The 19,021-nt window shown below is 42.5% G+C and overlaps 1 protein-coding gene across 15 annotated transcripts in view; it reads right to left on the reverse strand.

Annotated features, from left to right (window-relative positions):
- The window catches only part of APBB2 (amyloid beta precursor protein binding family B member 2), a 165,861-nt gene extending 147,164 nt beyond the window's left edge, over window positions 1-18,697 (reverse strand). For 10 of the 15 annotated variants that reach the window (XM_038136346.1, XM_038136354.1, XM_038136349.1 and 7 more), the window contains exon 1: window positions 18,559-18,696. The gene's annotated coding sequence lies outside the window, so the exon portion shown is untranslated. Of the gene's footprint in view, window positions 1-18,158; window positions 18,288-18,523 lie in introns of those variants that run through there. The other 5 variants (XM_038136347.1, XM_038136357.1, XM_038136345.1 and 2 more) reach the window with 4 other exon arrangements.
- Window positions 18,698-19,021: the final 324 nt, after the last annotated feature.

Here is a 19,021-nt window from a genome sequence, read left to right on the forward strand (position 1 = left end):
CACCTTGTGCCTAATTGATTACAAGCTTGGCTACCACTGGAGTTTGTTCAGCTTCACAGTACCCTGGCCAGGGAGCCCCACAGAGGGGCTGCAGCAGTGCCAGCAGCTCTAGGGAGCAGCCAACCCCCAGCACCCACCAGCCTCTCCTTCCACAGGGGAATGGGGACAAGGAGTGATGCCCAGGCACAAAGGGTACTCCAGGTCAGCCAGCCTCTGGCACTCTGGAATCAGCTGCTCCTCGATAAATTTTTCCCACTCTGTGAACACTAACTCCCAAACCCCAGATTCAGGGTTTGATGAGCCTAGCTTTTCAGAAGCCACTTGATATCAGAAATGGCTTTCTAAGCACTCCCTCCCTTCCCCCTCAAAGGATTTCACACAGCTTCAGGGAGACAGACGAAAGCTTCCTCTCAGAATTTAAATATAAATTTATATTCAAAACAGGCTTAATTACTAAACTGCAGTTTGTTTTATGTGAAAGGATTTGTCTTTATCATAGAAACCACAGCTGTTAAAACAGTGTCTGATAGTACTCTTTTCCTATCATCACTATTCCTTCATTAACCACAGTGTGTATCTTTTATCTTAACTGCCAAAAAGAAGCTCTGAAGTACTAAGCTGCACAACTTCTACTCGAGTTAAGAAGATTATTACCATCCTCACAGCACAGATACATCAACCACAACTACCCCAGCAATGAAGTGACATAAGCAACATCTTTCCCAAATGGTTCTTTTAATCATCCAATATGCGTGTCCTCAGCTAGAAGCACCAAGCAGAATGCAACCCTCCTCCACAACCAGCTTTTACAACCAAGGATGCCATACACTGTTTTTGTAATGGCAAGAGATAGCACCAAGTTAGAGTGCAGCTGGCTGCAGTGAGATGCCTGTTGTTCTTCTTTTGACTTCTCCACATATTCCTTTCTTCTGTGCTCGGAGATGTGGGCTTGAAGCTCTTGAAAGAGAGCATGAATCTAAAACCACACACTACATTTAGTCTGTAGGTTTTCAAGTATTTGAAGGTTTTCAAGAGATTTCTTTTGGATTCAACAAGCTTTTGGAAGAGCTAGCAGCAGCACCCTTCTTGTATCCCTGTAGATGGGATGGCTGCACTTACATCTAATCCCCACACCTTCACTTTATAACCTCCCCAGCTTCTCTGCCTCAAATCTTCAGAAGTGCTGGGAGTCTGGAAATAAATGGAATATAGAAAAATAAAACAAATGAAATTTTTAGCCTTTTGTTTTAACCTCTCCTAAATGAATTCTTAAGTTCATTTAAAATGAAGAGTGCAGTTTCCAAGGCACACCAAAAAATTAAAAAAAAAAACAACCAAAACTTTTACAGTGAGAAAGGAGTTGGAAGAGAATACCTCAATATTATTTGTTTTAAAGAGTTGAACAGGAAGTTCATGAAAGGTATCCTTAGCCATGAACACTTTGTGGTTTTCATTGAAATGTACTGATGTACCACAACTTTGGCCAAACTACTAACTGCACGTATTTCAGGGCATTAGGTAACTTCAGAAAAGAAGTCCTCTTTTTACGCAAAAACACACAAAAACTTAAATTTAATAAAGTCTCCCCATTCTAACTTAAAACCACCACTTAGCAACAGCAAAAACTTCTCCACTGCAATGCTGCTACACTACAGTGTTGCCATTGAGCTGGTGGGCTTTCCCTACCTCTGTGGCCAAAAAGATCCATGCTGGAGAAGAGGATGATGAAACACAGAAGTAACATCAGTCAGTGTCTAGACAGTGACTTTCCATGAAAGTCTTTCTTGTTTCCGTGCTGTGGTAAGGCCAGATTGATAAAAGGTGTTGAAAAGCAGCTGAAGGCACTCTGGAAAAACAAAACACTGCAGCAACAGGAGTCAAGCCAAAGCAACTGGATGTGTTTGCAAACCCTGCCAGGAGCATAATGACCACTGTAAAATGTAGCTGTCCTGACAAGGCAAAGGAAAAATGCTCCTGAGCACATGCTGTTCAAAGGCTGTAACAGTTTAGGCTGCCAGGCTGCTAATTCCTGCAGTTTGTAAATTCTTAAACAATCTGTTGACTAGTCTTTCGAGGAGAAACAGCCTGGCTCTCACTGAAGTCTTTTCTTCACATCCATAACAAAAGAAGAGTTGACCTGCGTGTAAACCAGCAACCAGCCTGAGGAATTTCCCTCCTGCCAATTCCTGGACGTCACACGATCCCTGCAGATGTATTTACCATGCTAGTTATCTTTTACATGATCAAACACTAGATTGCAGCTGGCACTTTGAACACCAGTGCTAAGAATCCAGGTGGAGAAATTTCCCCAGGGACTACTACAAGGCACCTCTATCTCAAATCTGACTCGGTAAGAAAAGATAGATGTTTAACTATTTTACTACCAACTGAACAACATTACTCAAGCCACCTCCCTCCACTTTTTTCCCCAAAACACATAAGCACAATTACCAAGTATTTAAAATATGCAGGAATCCTCACATAAACTAAAAACATCCTTAGAGCATGTGTTAAATTCCCCAGCACTGCCAGTGTAGACAGATCCTTCCGTGATTAAGCACAAAGAGGTGATGCAGGAACTGAAGGCAGGCACCTTCATGGCAGATACACAACATTCATAACTCCTTTGTTCTGGTGTCTTGCAACACAAATAATTTTATTGGTTGCTAAATACTATGTTTCCATATAATTTAAAAATTGTTCCACAATAAAGTGTTTTTATCAATATAACGCTTTCCTCTACCAACACTGAAAACACAACTTAAGTAAGGCAGTTTAATATGACCTTAATAGAGAATGAGGTGAATTTAACAGCAACCTTTAATTATTTGCTTGGGGCAGGGGGGGAGGAAATTAGAACTAATCAGCCCCACTGACTATCCATTTCAACCTGGGGGAAAGTTTTACAGCAGGAGAGTGTTTGTTTATCTTTATTTCTGGTCACACAAGGACATGAGCAATGCTACTACAGGTTACCCACCAGGGAGGGAGGTGTTCTGCCCTAATTGCAGTTAAAAGGTACATCTGTACAGAGAAACCTCAAACAACACTGCAAGTTTACATCTGCCTTGGCAGGGAGCAAAACACGAAAAGGGAAACAGGGAGAGATGTTTATGGTCCAACCCACCCCAGCAGAGTGAAATATCAAACAGCACATATGCTTACAGCTCCTCTGCTCTGAGCCACAGCTTCCCTACTCCCGTTGCATCATGTACAAACCCATTAGTAATTGCCTGTTGCTGTGCTCCTGCCTTCCACACAAAGCCGTGTTTTTTTTGAATGCTGCTCTGTATCAAACCCACTGCAGTCAGTTAAGCATTGCAAAACACTTTTGAGTCCAAACACAGCTACCCTACTTCACAACATACTGCAGATTGTATTAGAAGGGGAGGAAAGAAAAAAAGCAAAGTCAATAAATCTTTACCTTAGGGCAACTTTACCTTGTGTTTCGCAGCTGCTCTACAGCAAAAATTATGCTTTATAGCAAGAATTAAGGGAATGTTTTCAATTAAAGTGTATCTTGATCTCAAAATATCACCAATCTGATTCAAACTCCAGTCCCCTCCTCATCAGAGAAGTAGCTTCTCATGGGTTTTGGATATATATCTTTTTTTTTTTTTTAAGTACCAGCTGAAATGCTAGGACTAAAAGCATCTCTCTGAAAAACAATCCTGAAACAAAGGTCTCACTGTCTGCCAGGAAAGAACATGAAAAACATGCTCCAACTTGGCTGATGCTCGGACACTGTCAGCCTAAAGCCAAAGCATTCAGAGCCAGGTACCTCAAGAAGGAGCGAAGCTGTCTCTGCGCTCTTCGTTGGCAATGACCCAGTGTCAGGACCCAGTGTCCAGTTTGGGGAGGGAGAGCCAAAATTCTGTATGAACAAAGTGCCATGGCTTTCAAACGTGATTCAGGGCCCACTTGTATCAGAGGGAAGTCCTCCAGCACATATATTCTACTAGCACCAGTAGGCCAAAATCAAAGCACTGAAGACGTTAAAGTACTGCCTAAAATGCAGAAGCAAAGCCAAAGGAACCACATATTGCTAAGAGAAATGAACAAACATTACCCTGGCAGGTAAAAATGTTTTCCCAGAACATCACAATCCCTGTCGTAACTTAATAGCAGTATCCCAAGCTATTCAGATCCAAAGGTTTTTTAGGAATATTGGAAACAACGTCTTTTACAGAATTAAGAATGCACAATGCCATATTTAACTCCGGCCATGAGTGACTCAAAGTTAACACTTCTCCATCATATCTTACTCACACCAATCACAATGGTTACTCAGAATCAGCATACCACTCATCAGTAACAAAGATAGCAAATGCTTTCCTTTAGGCAGGAAAAACTTATTTATTTTCTACACTGTTCTTTGAGTCTAACACAGGAAAGTTCTTACCATGTATATTAAAGGTTCACCAATGACTGTCTACATAAAATCTTGAATTGCTACCATAAAGAGTATTTAGAGAAGCTAACCCTCATTCTTGCTCCAATATCTTCTCTGTTGACCTTACAGAGCTGCCTTGATTTGCCATGCAGACCTGCAAGGAACAAGAGACTATGTGGATCATCACTCCCTGTCTTCATGGGCTGGAAATGGCAGCCCATAACTTACATACCATGAACTGGGGAAAGCTGAGAGCAGGGAAATCCCAGCACTGCTCCTAGGACTGCCCATCTTTCTCCAGCACTGTGTTCAAAGATACAAATCACTTCCACACCATAATACTACACTGACACTTAAAAACATCAGGGAAAGGAGATGTCCTTTGGTATTTTTAGGACAGGCACCTCTAATATATAAACTAAGCCCTAAACCTGGGGAATTTCAGGTCACACACAACACAACTATGAACTTTATAAATTCAGATCATGATGGTATTTAATAAATAATAATGTATTATACAACCTTCTGTATTTAACACACTGTTATTATAATTATGTATGCAGTAAATCCTTGCCAAAGCTTTTGCAGGAAGAAACACCAAACTCTGCTGAAGCTTTTACAATTCACCTCCAAGCAGCCAAATAGGAAGTTGCCACCACAGTTTGGGAAACCATTTAGCCTCAAGCAGTTCAAAGCCAGGAACTATAGAGCACTTCTCCCTCTCCCCAGGTTGAGCAAGCCAGTCCAGTCATTCTTTGTGCCACTTCCAAAGACAACTAGCAAAATCTTAGCTTTCAATTAGCTTTTCCAGAGCTATAAGCACAAAGAGCACTGTACAACTTCAGAAAGAAGAGGTGAGATCAAAAACATGCAAACTGAGGCAGAGCTGGAAAGAAGGCAGGGAAAGACCAGACAAAGCAAGGGACAAGAAATCCCAAAGCATGTCCCCCCGAAATGCTGAGTGTTGTGTGGAGTAAAGCCAATACTTATGTTCAGAACAAGTAACCTTCTTACACCAAGTTGGATTTCTAATTATCTTTCTCAGTTCTCATTATTAAAATTATTAATTTCTTCCTAGAGAAGAACTCTACAGTATACTGTATAATGGCTCTACTTCATCTGTATAAGGGTTTAGTCTGTCTGTATACATCTGCAACGTCTTATTTAGTACCCAGATTAATGCACCTTTTGAGCACTCCTAACTTCTGGGTGACAATGTTTTTTTGCCAACATCCCACCCCTAGTCTTCCTCAATCCAGGCATCTCCTTTGCTCTTCTATTGTTTCCCCTTTAGTACAACCCTTAACTGCTTTGTAACTCAAATGACTGCCATAACAAATGTTTTGTTAAAGACCAGATGAAATAAAAATATTTATTCTGACTCATAACTTAAGGCAGAAAAAAGAAAATAAAGAGTCATTTACTCTGACATAGTCTACCAACAGATTAACTTATGCTGCATTTTGTCCCATTTTCCATACATGGCTTTAACTATTCTTTCCTTTAATATCTGCTTTAAAATTTAACAGTCTGACTATTTCTTCTGTAAACACACACTGTGCTTCAAACACACCAGGGCTGTTACCACTTTGGAAAATAGATAACTTTTACACATGTTTATATTCTATTTGAACCGAATCAAGAAATATGCAAAGAATGAAAACACAATACTTCATTGCTCAGAGTAGAGGTTTAAAAAAACCAAAAGCACCCAAAACCCCATGCAGTTCTGTTTCACAGAGTCTACAAGAAAGATGGAGAAAGAGGATATAATGACAGGAAAAGGGAAATGGCTTCAAACCAAAACAGAGCAGGTTTAGAATAGATATTAGGAAGAAATTCTCTACTGTGAGGGTGGTGAGGTACTGGAACAGATTACCCAAAGAAGCTGTGAACGCTCAGTCCCTGGGGAGGTGTTCAAGGCCAGGTCAGATGGGGCTTTTAGCAACCTGCTCTAGTGAAAGGTGTCCCTGCCCATGGCAGGGGGGTTGGAACAAGAGTTTTCAGGTCCCTTCCAACCCAAGCCTTTCTATGATTCTATACAGAGAATAAAAAACATGGTTAGTCACCCAAGAAAATAACAGCTTTTCCTACAGCTTCTGTTTCACTTACTCCAAGCAGCCGCAGTCTGCTCTATACATGGTCTGCTGAGAAGGAGAAATTCAAAGTTTGTGTTTTCCCTCCCGATAAGAAAAGTCACCTCAAGGAAATCCACATTTTTTGCAACAAAATCTACCTATTAATTTCGGTTCTTTACAAAATACCTAGTAGAGGACAGCAGCAATGCTATCTCTGTGACCACCAGTAACCACCAACACTGGGAATTAGTCAAGCAGCTAATTGCAGGCAAGCACTATTGTGTCCCAGGCCTTGAGAGGTGTTAAGTCACTCCATGCTGGGGAATAGAGTCGTGAGACCTTTCAGTTCAGTTGGCAGCTTGCAGTGCTCGTCCCCAGAAATCCCACACTGCTGCACAGAGATAACAAGTATATGTTTGTACAAAGGGGTCACTGACGCGAATTTGAGCCACCAAATTTTAACCAATTTTGATACCTGAGAGCATGAGAATTAATTCATTGGAGTAAAGCTCTACTGTTTTCATATTCTAAGTTTAGTTGGAGCAGCAATTTATGCTCTGTATGCTGAAAGGTTACATACACGACAGTCTTAATAACAGTCTCTCAAAAATTGACAGAAAAAAATCCCAATACTATTGTCACTATGCCTGCCTGGTGGCAGGCAGTGTGTAACCTCTCTTTTATAGCACTGAAAAGTGTGGCACACAGGTAATTGAAGCATCAGAGTTCCTTAATAATAATAATAATAATAATAATAATAATAATAATAATAATAATAATAATATGATCCCACATGATGGTTGGCTGCAGCTTAATGAAACAGAAGAGCAATGAATGATTTAGACAAAACCAGGATGGAGGCTAAAAATAAGATTTGTTTCCTCTAGACAAAGACTGAAGGAACTAAGTGATAATGATTACTTGTGAATGTTCAGGAAAACAGATAACCTGTGATAAAAGCAATCTCAAAGTGTCTAGTATATCATCATCACTTCTAGCTCCTATTTTTATCCTCATGAAAAAAAAAATTGACTAGTTTTTTTTTTTATATTACCAATGGCCCTACTCAGAAAATTATTATGGTAATTACTCCCTCTTTTAAAAAGCACCTTTTCTTTTTCTTAATGCCTTATTCTGCCCTTATAATATGGGCCAGCAGTCAATTACCATCTCACAGGAGTAAAGTCCAAACCATGCCACTTGCCTAAGTGGTGGCATCAACAGACCTTCTTTGGCAACACAGTCACTGGTGACATGCAACTTGCACACAAGGTTTTCAGCTCAAAAAATTAATACAGTTTAACAAACTCATCTATCACAATCACTGTTTGGGGGGAAGCTCCATCAGTGTGGTAGGACCTAAGCATCTACCAAACAATTTCTTTTAGAATGCAGGAAAAACACCCCCAAGATTTGCTGTTCTCCCTCCTCCCCTTCCACTGTGATTCATTTCTGAAGACAAAACTTCTCATTTCTAATATACATTAAATGTTTATGCTTGCCTGACTCAATGTGAAAAGGAGAGCATAAAAAGAGTAACTGGGTCAAGGGTGTAATTATCAAAAGTTGTATTCATGTGGTGAAATCCATGTGACAACAGGAAAACCAGCAGATCTAAAAATTCCTGTTGGCATGCTATTTCTTAACTTTGTACTCAGAGCACCTAATTGGAAGAGCACTTTGCTTTTCTCTTCGAAGATAAATGTTTTAAGAAAAAGGTTGTTTTAAACACAGATATTGTTATACCATGAAAAAGCATGGAGTAAATGAGGGGAATGAGCATGTAAAAGCCTCCTAGCACTACTTCTCTTTGGAAGTGGATTTCGTGATCTTGATTCTGACCATAAGCTGCTGTTCTAAAGTAAGCTCAGTTTCTGAAGCCATCCCTGGTGACCCTTAAGATAACAGCACTAGAGATAGACTTCCTAGTAGAGCTACCTCTTTTTTTAAATACTTGCTCCCCATCAAAGTGTATCCAACCCATACTGTCGTTTCACCACAGAGCTTTCCTTGTGTGTGCTCTGCCTCAGCAAACACTCATGAAAACCAATCTAACTTCACCTGCATTACTCCACCTTGTAAAACCCTGATGTGCTCTTCAGACACAAAAGTCTATTGCTTCAAATGGAAACATTTTATCAAGTTTAAGATATTGTGTTGCTTTCTAGTTAAGGTTGAAAACCTCGACAACACCCATTTCAAAAGTACCAATAATTTTACTACCATATCCTGTATGCTGTGCAGATACCATCTGAGGTAAGAAAGTGTGAGCCACCACAAGAGTCAAGTATTCATTCATGTGTGCACTGTCCTGTTTAAAAGCAAAAGTTCTTTCACTCACAGCTTCTGAGGGAGGCAAAAACATGGCTTAATCAATGAGCCTGTCACACTCAGCTCACAAGCCTTTGGAAAACACTGGGTTTTAATCATCCACTTTTACCAAGCAGCTGTGGCTACTTGACAAGCTTTAAACAGGGTCTCTCATGGCCTATTAAAACTCCCTGCTGTGCTGTGAAAGCATTTGAGGTAGCTTATGCTTCTGAATTAGAGATAATAAAAGCTACAGACACTACCACATCAGGAATAGCCAAGAAAATGCAAAGGAACATAGCTTGTATGTGAAACTCCTATGTGGAAACTTCAGTTTCTGCAAAACAAAACACAATTATTTTCAAATTTGGTTACTTAGAATCTTACAGGATAAACCCTGGCCTGTCCTTGAAACAGACAAGGAGAGGAAAGAAAGAAACCTAGAAAACATTTAAATGGATTTATTTGTACTTAGCAGACTACGCCTCCCCACTGCTCCACAGAAGAGTTTTACATCCAGGTTAGTGTCTAACTCTGTGCAAGTGACTTGGGCTTATTTTACTGTTGCATTTTGCAGCAAATCTCATCATCTAGCTCCTCTGTGTAATTAAATTCCTCTTCATCTATTTATGTACTAGCTCCTGCCTCCACCTGAGTCCTCTGGCAGGTGCCTTTCCTGAGCCAGCCTTTGGGAGCAGTAGTATCTTCTCTTTGCAATTGCAGGGTATATGTGTCACTCTCCTTAGAGCATCTCCTCTGTCAACTTAAAATCTATTCAAATTCAGTTTCATCCTCTACTATCAAGGATCCAGAATTTCAACACCTCCTTTCAAGCTCACCTCATGCAAGGAGGATACACATCCTGCCATAACAGCACACTGCATCTACCCATGCTCAAAACATTTGCTTGCAACCTCAGCTCAAAGAACAACCCCAGAATGGGGAAAGCCTAGCTCCCTGTCTGAACACCATCTGCCTGAGGAAGTTATCAAGTATTTGCACTCAGCAGCAGGGAAAACTCAGGACAGGCTCACACTGTGTGCCAAGCAAGAGTGCTCTAGGAGAACTCTGGACATGCTCACACTGTGTGCCATGGAAGAGCTCTCTAGGACAGCCTGGTGACACAGTGCCAAAAGTATCCACCCTTTACTCTGAGAGAACTAATGACACTAGAACAAACATCAGCAGCCTGTGAATTTCCCATCCCTGTACTGCAGCAAAGGAAGTATAGGCAGCAGAAGCCAAAGCTCAACACTAGCTAGGTTTGAAGTCTCCTGAATCAGCCCCACACTGTCCAGTCTTGGTTTTATAACCAGTATATTGTGTGGGTTGACAGCCTTTTTTTAAACCTTTGCATATGTGTTATTTAACCCACAGATTTAAAACAACCTTGGGACTTACAGACATGAACCTTAACAGCCTTCGAGGAGTAATAGGATTTATCAGGCCAAAAATTAAGGGCTTACAAACTAAAATTTCTGATTTATAGCAGAAGCTCATATTTCCTAATTTAAGTCCTAGTGCAAGCTGGGATACCAGATCAAGTGCTATTTTTTCCAGCTCTATATTTACATTTCAAGGACTATGTAGAAGCACAGAGCAGAAGCAAAAATTCAGCTAAATGCCTGAATTGTGAGCCTTTCGGGGGAGGTTCAGAGAAGTTTGGGTTACGTGTCTTCAAACAGGTTTTCAAAGCAGTATAGATCTAGACATCCATCACAACTCAAGGAAGGAGGACCCAAACTTTAAATTTAGGAAAATAATAGCTTTACCTTGCATATGCACGGAAGCTTAGAAAAGCATTGGGACAAAAAGAAGGGTTTCTCTTCTGCTCTAGCAGGAGGTGCAGCTGAAGAATTTCAGCCTCACCCATGCAAAATTAGATATTTATTTTGGATAAATCCCACAAAATGCTTTCCACCCAGCCAGCACTCCTACCTGCTGGTTTGGCAGCAGCTGAGGCAGGCTCTGTGCTGCAGGATGGCAGGCAGCCAGCCACCAGCTCCTGGGCCTCTCCACACTGGCAGGGTACACTGCTCAATGAAACCTCAGGGTTACTGCAAGGCAAGGACAGTGACAGCTCTCAGCTGCCCCATCTCTGAGGTTACAAGGGTCACCAGAGCCTCTGTTACCAGGGAAACAGCAAATTTAGGGATGTACCTTGCCATACGCTGCCTGTCAGCTCTTCCCTTCCCTGTAACGTGTGCACATGCGTTGGAAAGGAGGGAGAACAAACATTACCTCCTGACTTGCTGGTTGGACCAGGGAAGCACTGAGGGATCCCCCTGTTTTCTGCCTAAAAACAAGCAAGTAAAACCTTATCACATCATTGCATGTGTTCCTACACACGCTGGCCAAAACCACAGCATGAAGACTGTATTTCAGAACCAACATGCAACATATGCTGGCTGAGTTTTAACCCAAAGCAAGACAGAAAACAACAGAAATGTGACTCCTGCCTGAGGAACAAACCTCTTACCATGCTCTGAGGATCCCATGACTTCAGGATTTTCTTGGCATCAAGCCTCATTGACATCCCTCAGAGTCTCCCAATTGCCCCTCTCGTTCACCTTCCCCACACAGACCTCTCACTGAGAATTCCTGACTTTTCTGTGATCTGCCATCAAGAGTTACACTTTAGTGCAAGAGCATCACAATATTGACATGCTGTTCGGCTGCAAAGACAAACTTCCCAGGGAACACTTAAGCCATTTCCCTGACAAACAGCACCATCTTTATCACATTAGGACATATCTGTATTGGTTTTCAGAAAAGAATTACTGTTCCCTCAATGCTGATATGCCTCTACCAGAATGCTTCCTATATTTTGGCAGATACAGAATCACCATTTTTACCCATGTTTAAATCCTTACTTCAAAAGGAAATATATAGGATATTTCACTGAAAAAGTTTACACATATCAGTGCTGACCTAACAGCATGCAAAGATTATAAAAATAAGGTTAAAACACACATTAAGCATTGTTTCCTAGCAGCTCTTGCACATGCCTAAATAATAACACATGCTTAAAGCCAACATTATTTTGTGTTATTTCAATATCCTTTGTTAATCATCTTAACAACCTACAAAGTTATCTAACAATAAGTCCAATCTCAAATGTTTCTAAGAAGCAAACTTCAAATAATTAAAAATATGGGTTTTTTCTAATGTTTCTCTTTTCAAATACACAAGCATCATCAAACATTTTTTCTAAATTGGAGAACTTTTAAAGAGAATTACTGTCAAACTTCTCAAAAAAAATTTAAAACCCTGTTTGTCTGAGTACATGTATCTTTTCATATACAGCTGTGTTAAACCATTCCCTTTACTGATGGTTCCTCCGCTGTTTCACTGTTTTCTTGAATTATGGTGGGTAAAAGAGAGAGGGAAGGAAAGAAGAGGAAAAAAAAACCAAGAAAAAAGCAAAGAGGCTCCCACACGACTCGAAAAATATGAGTTATTTCCCAACCTGCCATTCCACCAGAGTGCCTGACCTGGTGAGATCTCACATTCCCCAAAGGTTTTACACCCAGATGGGTATCAGGGAAAAAAACACAAAAAAAACTCCCAAAACCTCCATCAACAAAATACCATGGAGATCTGCCCCTCCTGCTTACACAGGAGGCATGCAGGGTGCCCAGGAGACAAGATCATCACATAGTGCTGAAGGTTTCCTTAATGCCATGTTCATCCCAAACAGCCAGGCTGCCTACTGTATTTACTTCCAAATGCATCTTGCTGTAAGTTCATGGACTTATTTTATGCAGGTTTGTATGTATCTCCAGCTCACTTACACAATGTAATTAATCTTTCTTTCCATTATGCCACATTTAAATCCCAATTTGATCTGTCAAGTGCCAAGTTCTCCATAGGAGAGTATTCCTCCTCCTTATTTCTCTTCCTTGCAGTTCCCTTTCATGTTTAACGGTGGTTCTCTGCACAGCTTTCTCCATAGCTATACAATTCAACACCTTGCTAAGAAATATCTCTTCCTAACAATAAATCTCTTTGCAAATAGAATTAACAAGGCAAGTGTAAACACAAGAGCAATTAATTAGTTGCCATATTTACCCAAACTATTGCTTACGCTTCCTTATGAAGTGGAAGCAGTAGTTTGGGTAAATTAAATTCTACATTAGATACATAGGATGGCTTAATGTCAAGCTCCTCATTGGCTGAATTCTGTAGCTGGCTTGTAGGAACCCTGCAGCATCTCCCTTCAATTCATCTGAGAAATTACACTTACAAGGTTTCCAATAAAGCCTTAACCAACTTGTGGCAATATTAGTCACACTAATGACTGCCATTTAATAGCTGTTTGGAGGGCTTCCTATCCTGAGAACACTGCAAAGAAAAGATACGTTTCTACAACAGATGACAACAACAAAATATATAAAGCTTATGGTACCTTCTTCTGTTAAAACAAGTTAATTCATAAAGGTAAGGAACATTAATGCCTGTGAATTTCCTTCTCTTTGGAATCTGTCCTTCACAAACAGTAATTACATCAGGAAACCTCCCTCCATAACCAATTAATGAACATAAGGAAAAAATCAGTTGTGACTAAGAGAGTACTGCATGAAACATATTTTAACACCAACATTAAATCCAAATGGTATTTTCAAACACATCATCTGCACTTGAAATCTGCAGAAGTACTTTAGAAATGTTCCTTTTGGTGCCTTTGAAAATCAAACTGCACTTGCACTAAAGGCAAAGAAAAACAAACCTCCAACAAAACAGCTAAACACACTGCAAAATTGCTTAAAAGCATATCATAGTGAAGCACGACTAGTGCTTCCAGGAGGGTTTTCCCAAAGGCAGACAGAGCTGATACTTTGTCTGACAGGGTATATTATCTGGAGTGCAATGTAATCCAGCAAGGAAGACAAAGGAAAAGAAGATTCCCCTTAAGTCTTCTCCCGAAAATAAGAACAGCCAAACAGCAGTAAATCACTGAGTTATAACTCCATTTTGGCATAGCTACAGGAGGCCACTACTGAGATTTTAGTGGAGGTTTTTAAATTGTGAAGTCAGACAGATTAAACTGTCAAATAGAAGTCTGCCTGGATTTTGCTTAAAGTATTTTACAGCCATAGCACTATTCAAAGTTAAAACAAACCAGAATTACAGACATTGGCTATCTGGGACTGAGATCAGAAGAAAAATTTGTATATTTTATTTTCTAGGAAACCTCCCTATGTCACATATTACTTTCAATGCACTACTACTCAAGTTAGTAGTTTACATTCATGAATTCCTAGACTGAACTGTGCCCGACTTCATTCATCTGAGATCAGTGTTCAGTATCAAATGCAGCAAAGACTACTGATAAAGGCACATATTTGCATCTAGTTAATCATCCTAATTGGTATGCAGACCACTTTAAAAATGCACTAATCAGTGTTACACTCAGATGCAGGGTTTGTTCAGCAGTAAAAGTCATGATCTAAATACTTACCCAAACAAATATCACATTTTCAGGGAAGACTGAAGCTCAGCATGTTTCGGTTAAAGAAAGAAAATGGTTTTAACATTAGGAGACGGAACTTTGAGGCTGACCTTAGATCTCCAGCTAAATCGAGTTTCATCTTTTTAAGGCATAAAGAAATCCACTTCCTTTAACAAGGTTAACTCACTATTCTGAGAGTGATGGAGGCCAAGTGCCTGCTGTCTTCCTCAGGGCAGACTCCTACATTCATTTCCCATCTCCTTGCTGCAGGATCTGCTCTTACACCCTTGGCAACAGACTTCAGCAACCAGGACCTCCCAGATGAGGCACACGTAAACCAGCGCTCATCAGCAATCCCAGGGAAATCTCCACACCACAACAATTCCCTCAAATTCTCCTGCCAGAGCTCTACAGCTGTAGACAGCTCCCTCCCACCTGCAACACCCCTTGCAGGTGAATGGAAAGTGGTAAAAGAGAAAATAATCTCAGCAGGGATCCAGGGGAAGCCAAGCAGAAAGCAGGAATTCTCTTCACAGCCAGGAGCAGACCTACAGACAAGCAACACTCCTGGCTAAAGGCCATAGAGGCTGCAACAAGGTCCCAGGAGGCTGCAGACAGACCAGACAGGCACCAAAAGCCACCAAATGTTTTGCAGGGAAAGCTTGCACCCAACTCTGGTAACACCAAGCTGAGAACAGCCAGAGGTTCAGAGAGTATCTAGAGAGGAAGTTTTGAATAAGGGCATCCTGTTCTTATTTTTCCTTTGATATCTGCTTACATGGTGACCAAAGGGAAAAAAAAAAAAAAAGGAAAAGGAAAGGAAAAAAAAAGGTTGCAGAAGACAACAGATTACAAGGAAAGCAGGCTGAAGGGTAATAAGAATTAGGCAACTAAAGCAGGACACTCCACAAAGCATTCCAAAAACACCCTCTGCCCTTAAATCTCTGGGGACAGCATAGATCAGTGCTCTGTCCAAAGCATAATGAGAAAAGGAAACAGGCAGAGAGGTGCTGGGATACTGATCATCATGAGAAGCAGTCAGATACTGCTGACAGCCACAGCACCCATTATACAGCATCTGCAGCTGGCTGCATTCCGTGTTGCACACACAATATTTTTCAAACCAACTACAGACTTCAAACAAGTTCAACTGCTGCAACCACCATGCCAGATAACTCAGCTATTTTTGCAGGACAACAAATGGGACAAAACCCATGCACAATTAGCTCCACTAGACTTGTTTTCAAATTTAAGTTAATTTAATTATGGTCTTCCAGTCACAGCATACCTTGGAGAACTGGTCTCAGTTCACACTATCCGGGTCTACTGTACAGTCCCCCAAGAACTCCTTTTTGAGAGGATTTATGAATTACTTATATATATGGGGGGGGGGGGGGGGGGGGCAGAACTGCTGCAGTTCATTTTTAAACCTGAAAGTTAATAGGGTCAAGTAGCTCATACATACAAACATATAGTTTCCTTTTGCACAGCTTGGACTTTAAGGAAAAAGATTTTCCACACAATGCAGTTAGATGCAGTTGTCAGCCGCATTATTTTAGAGGGGGAAAAAAACTAACATGCAAAACATGTCAGAAAGCAGCCACTAAGCACATTGCAACCATATAGCAATACAAGCTGTAAAGCAGGCATTTTTATACCAGTTTTGTAATGTCAGAATTTAAAAATAAGAAACACTAACACATAAAATCTATATTAAGTTAACTCAGACATACAGAAAAGCTTTTCCTGAGTTACCAATCCTTCTCTCCTACTGCCATAGCCAAGCATACAATACAGGCTTCCTCAACACATCCTCAAGAGCCAGTTAAGGGGCTTACTCCCATTTATCCCATTTTAAGGTTGTTCTAGAACCTGAGCCCATTTAGGGAAGAAACTGTGTAAATTTCAGCTTAAGTTTATTCATGCCAGTTTATACCCATGTCCTCCCACGCCAACATTGTTCTTTAGCTTAAATAGCTCCTCTCTCCCTTTCTAGTGTTTATATCCCAGCTGTACTTGCAGACTGCAATCATATTCCATCTCAGCCTTATTTGCTAGGCTAAACAAGCCAGGTTTTCCTAGTCTTCTCTGGAATAACTGACACCGCTGTTCTGCCTCAGTCTGCACTGAGAGAACCTGTGGCTGGCACTCCCCAGGGGCTCACACCCATTCCACCACCACTCCTGATGTGTCCTGGCCTAACACACTCCGCCATCACCTTCACTTTCTCCATAGCAGCAACTCGGTCAGTGACCAGCCAGTGCACCCAGCACATCCCCGGCTCTATTGCTCCCCTCCCAGTAATGGAGCTCCTTGCTCACAGCAGGGCACAAAGGTAGGACTTTGTGTCACACTAGAAAGGGATGTACAGGATAGTTTGTTTTCAGTGTGGATGATGTGTTCAAGTATGACTACACATCCTGTGTCAAAGCTTGCTATCTGACAGAGATGCAATCAGTCAGTTGCTCACCATTACCCACCAACTACCAGGATTCACTTCAGTTTTTCACAACCTCTGCTAAAAAATCCTCACAGCAGGCAATCTCAAGTACTCAAATTCCCCCTTAAGCTCCTGAAGTCACCACTTTCTTCAGCTCAAATCCTGCAGCAGCCCTTTCTAGGCTCCTCAGGCATTTCCTAAGGAAGACTCCGTCCCTCCAGAGCAATGGCACAACAAAGTCTACTCAATACTGCACCAAAAATGAGCAGTTTTGTCACTGGTTTCCAACTTAGCTGCAGAACTGAAAACAAAAAGAATAATCCAGGTTTCCAAGTCATGCAATTCCTCCCCTAGCAAATGATTCCCACAGTTGTAATCTACTATTGAGATGACTCTTGCTGGGAAAGGCACATTCACTTGTGCTGTTTCAGAGCCAAGAATCTTCCTCCTTGTTACAACAGTTATGTTTTCTTCATAACACAGAATAAAATTACTCTTCGTCCCAAAGAGTCTTGTCCAGACTTTGATTTCCCTCAGATGACAAAACCCCCCAAAAAATACAAGCCAAAAAGTATTCCATCACACACTCATTGCTGTAAAGGAAGAACAAAAATATCCTCACTCCGCATGACTGTTCCAGGCAAGGAAATTAATCAGCCAAGATTTTGTCCCAAGGTCACCGTAAGAGGATGTCTCTTCCTTTAAGTGCTAGGACATCTGCACTCTTATTTTAACTAAATGCAATTATGCCAGCAGAAAATAGTTTTAAACACAAGATAGACAACTCATTCAGGCATTCAGAAAATACCAGAGCACAACATGTAGGATCTAGAACAAACTGGAGTAGCACACCTCCGAGCCAGAGGACACAGCAAACCTGCAGCAGCTCAGCAGCAACTATACCTCAGCTCCGGGGGCAACACAGCAGATCTCGGGGAAGCACTGAAACTTGCAGCAGACACTGTTACCCCGAACAACTGACTGCAAATCCCATTTACCACCTACAGATACCAGCAGCATCCACAGCACACAAAGCCTACCAGCGCACCACCACTGCAGAGTTGGGTTTTTTCCTCGGTTTTGTTATTTTGTGTTTAAAGCCCTGAAGTACACTTACCCTCCCTAACAAGCAGGAGCCCTGCCAAAAGAATTATAAAACACCGCAAACAAGCAGGCAAAGCAATGAAGTACAAATACAAACCGTTACACTTTCCATTTTATCTGTCTCTCTAGCCGCAACGAAAAGTAGCTCCGTTGCTGCCTTGGGACCCAAGCGAATTCCTGACAACTTCCAAGGCGGATTCATGGGGTCCACGTTTTGTTCTGAGGTCTGTATTTTTTGCACGCTCCCATTTGCAGCCCCCCGCGTAACCCTCGAGTATGATTTAATCACAGAGCTCAACCCGCTCAGTCTACTAATAAAAAAATTTAAAAAATTAAAAAATAAATTTAAAAAAGGAAAGAAACTACTACAGGCACTTTTACCATTTTCCAGGCTTTTTTTTCCGCACCACCAGCAGCAGAACAAGAGCAGCTGCCGTAGCTATTCGCCGCCCGCGGGAGCAGAGCCCACGCTCGCCGCAGGCTCGGCCAGCGCTCTGCAGCAGCAGCGGCAGCGCTCCTGCACACCGGGGGAAGGCAGCGGACCGCAGGCCGGCCTCGGCCCCGCACCCCCGAGACCGGGATGCGCCGCAACGGCCCCGAGCAAGGGCGGCGGGACCCTCCCCTGGCCTCCTGCCCGCTCGCACCGGCAGCGGGCCGGGCGGAGCGGCGGAACCGCGGGCGGCCGCGCACTGGGGCTCTGCCGCGGGACGGGACGCGCTACCCTGCCGTGCCGTGCCGTGCCGTACCGTGCCCTCCCGCGCCCTGCCGCCGCGGAGCGCACCTGCCCGCCGCGCCGCTGCTCCGCCGCCGGCCCCGGAGGCGCCCGAAGCCGCTGCGGGATGCGGCCAGCCTGCCGGAAACGCTTCCCAGCCCGCTGCGCTTACCCAGGAAACGATTCCGGCCGCCGGCCGCCGGCCGCCACCGCCCCTCCTCTCCCTCCGCCCCGGCCGCCGCCCAGAGCCGCGGCCCGCAGGGTGGCGGCCGGGCGGGGCCGGGGGGCGATGGCCGCGGCGCCATGTCGTGTGCGTGCCCGCCGGCCCCGCTGCCGCCCCGCCTGCCCCGGCCCGCAGCCCCTCAGCGGGGCCGCACCGGCTCAGCAGCTCCCGTCAGAGCACATGTACCTCTGTGAAGGAGTAGAGGCTGTGTGTGAGGCAGGTTTACCCGCATAAAAAATTTAAAAAATCTTTTTTTCTTTTTTTTTTTTTTTTCTCCTTAGGGAAAAAAGAAGGGTCTGGCTCGTGCTT

Source organism: Motacilla alba, chromosome 4 (genome assembly GCF_015832195.1).
Source record: "Motacilla alba alba isolate MOTALB_02 chromosome 4, Motacilla_alba_V1.0_pri, whole genome shotgun sequence".
NCBI classification, from domain to species: Eukaryota; Metazoa; Chordata; class Aves; order Passeriformes; family Motacillidae; genus Motacilla; species Motacilla alba.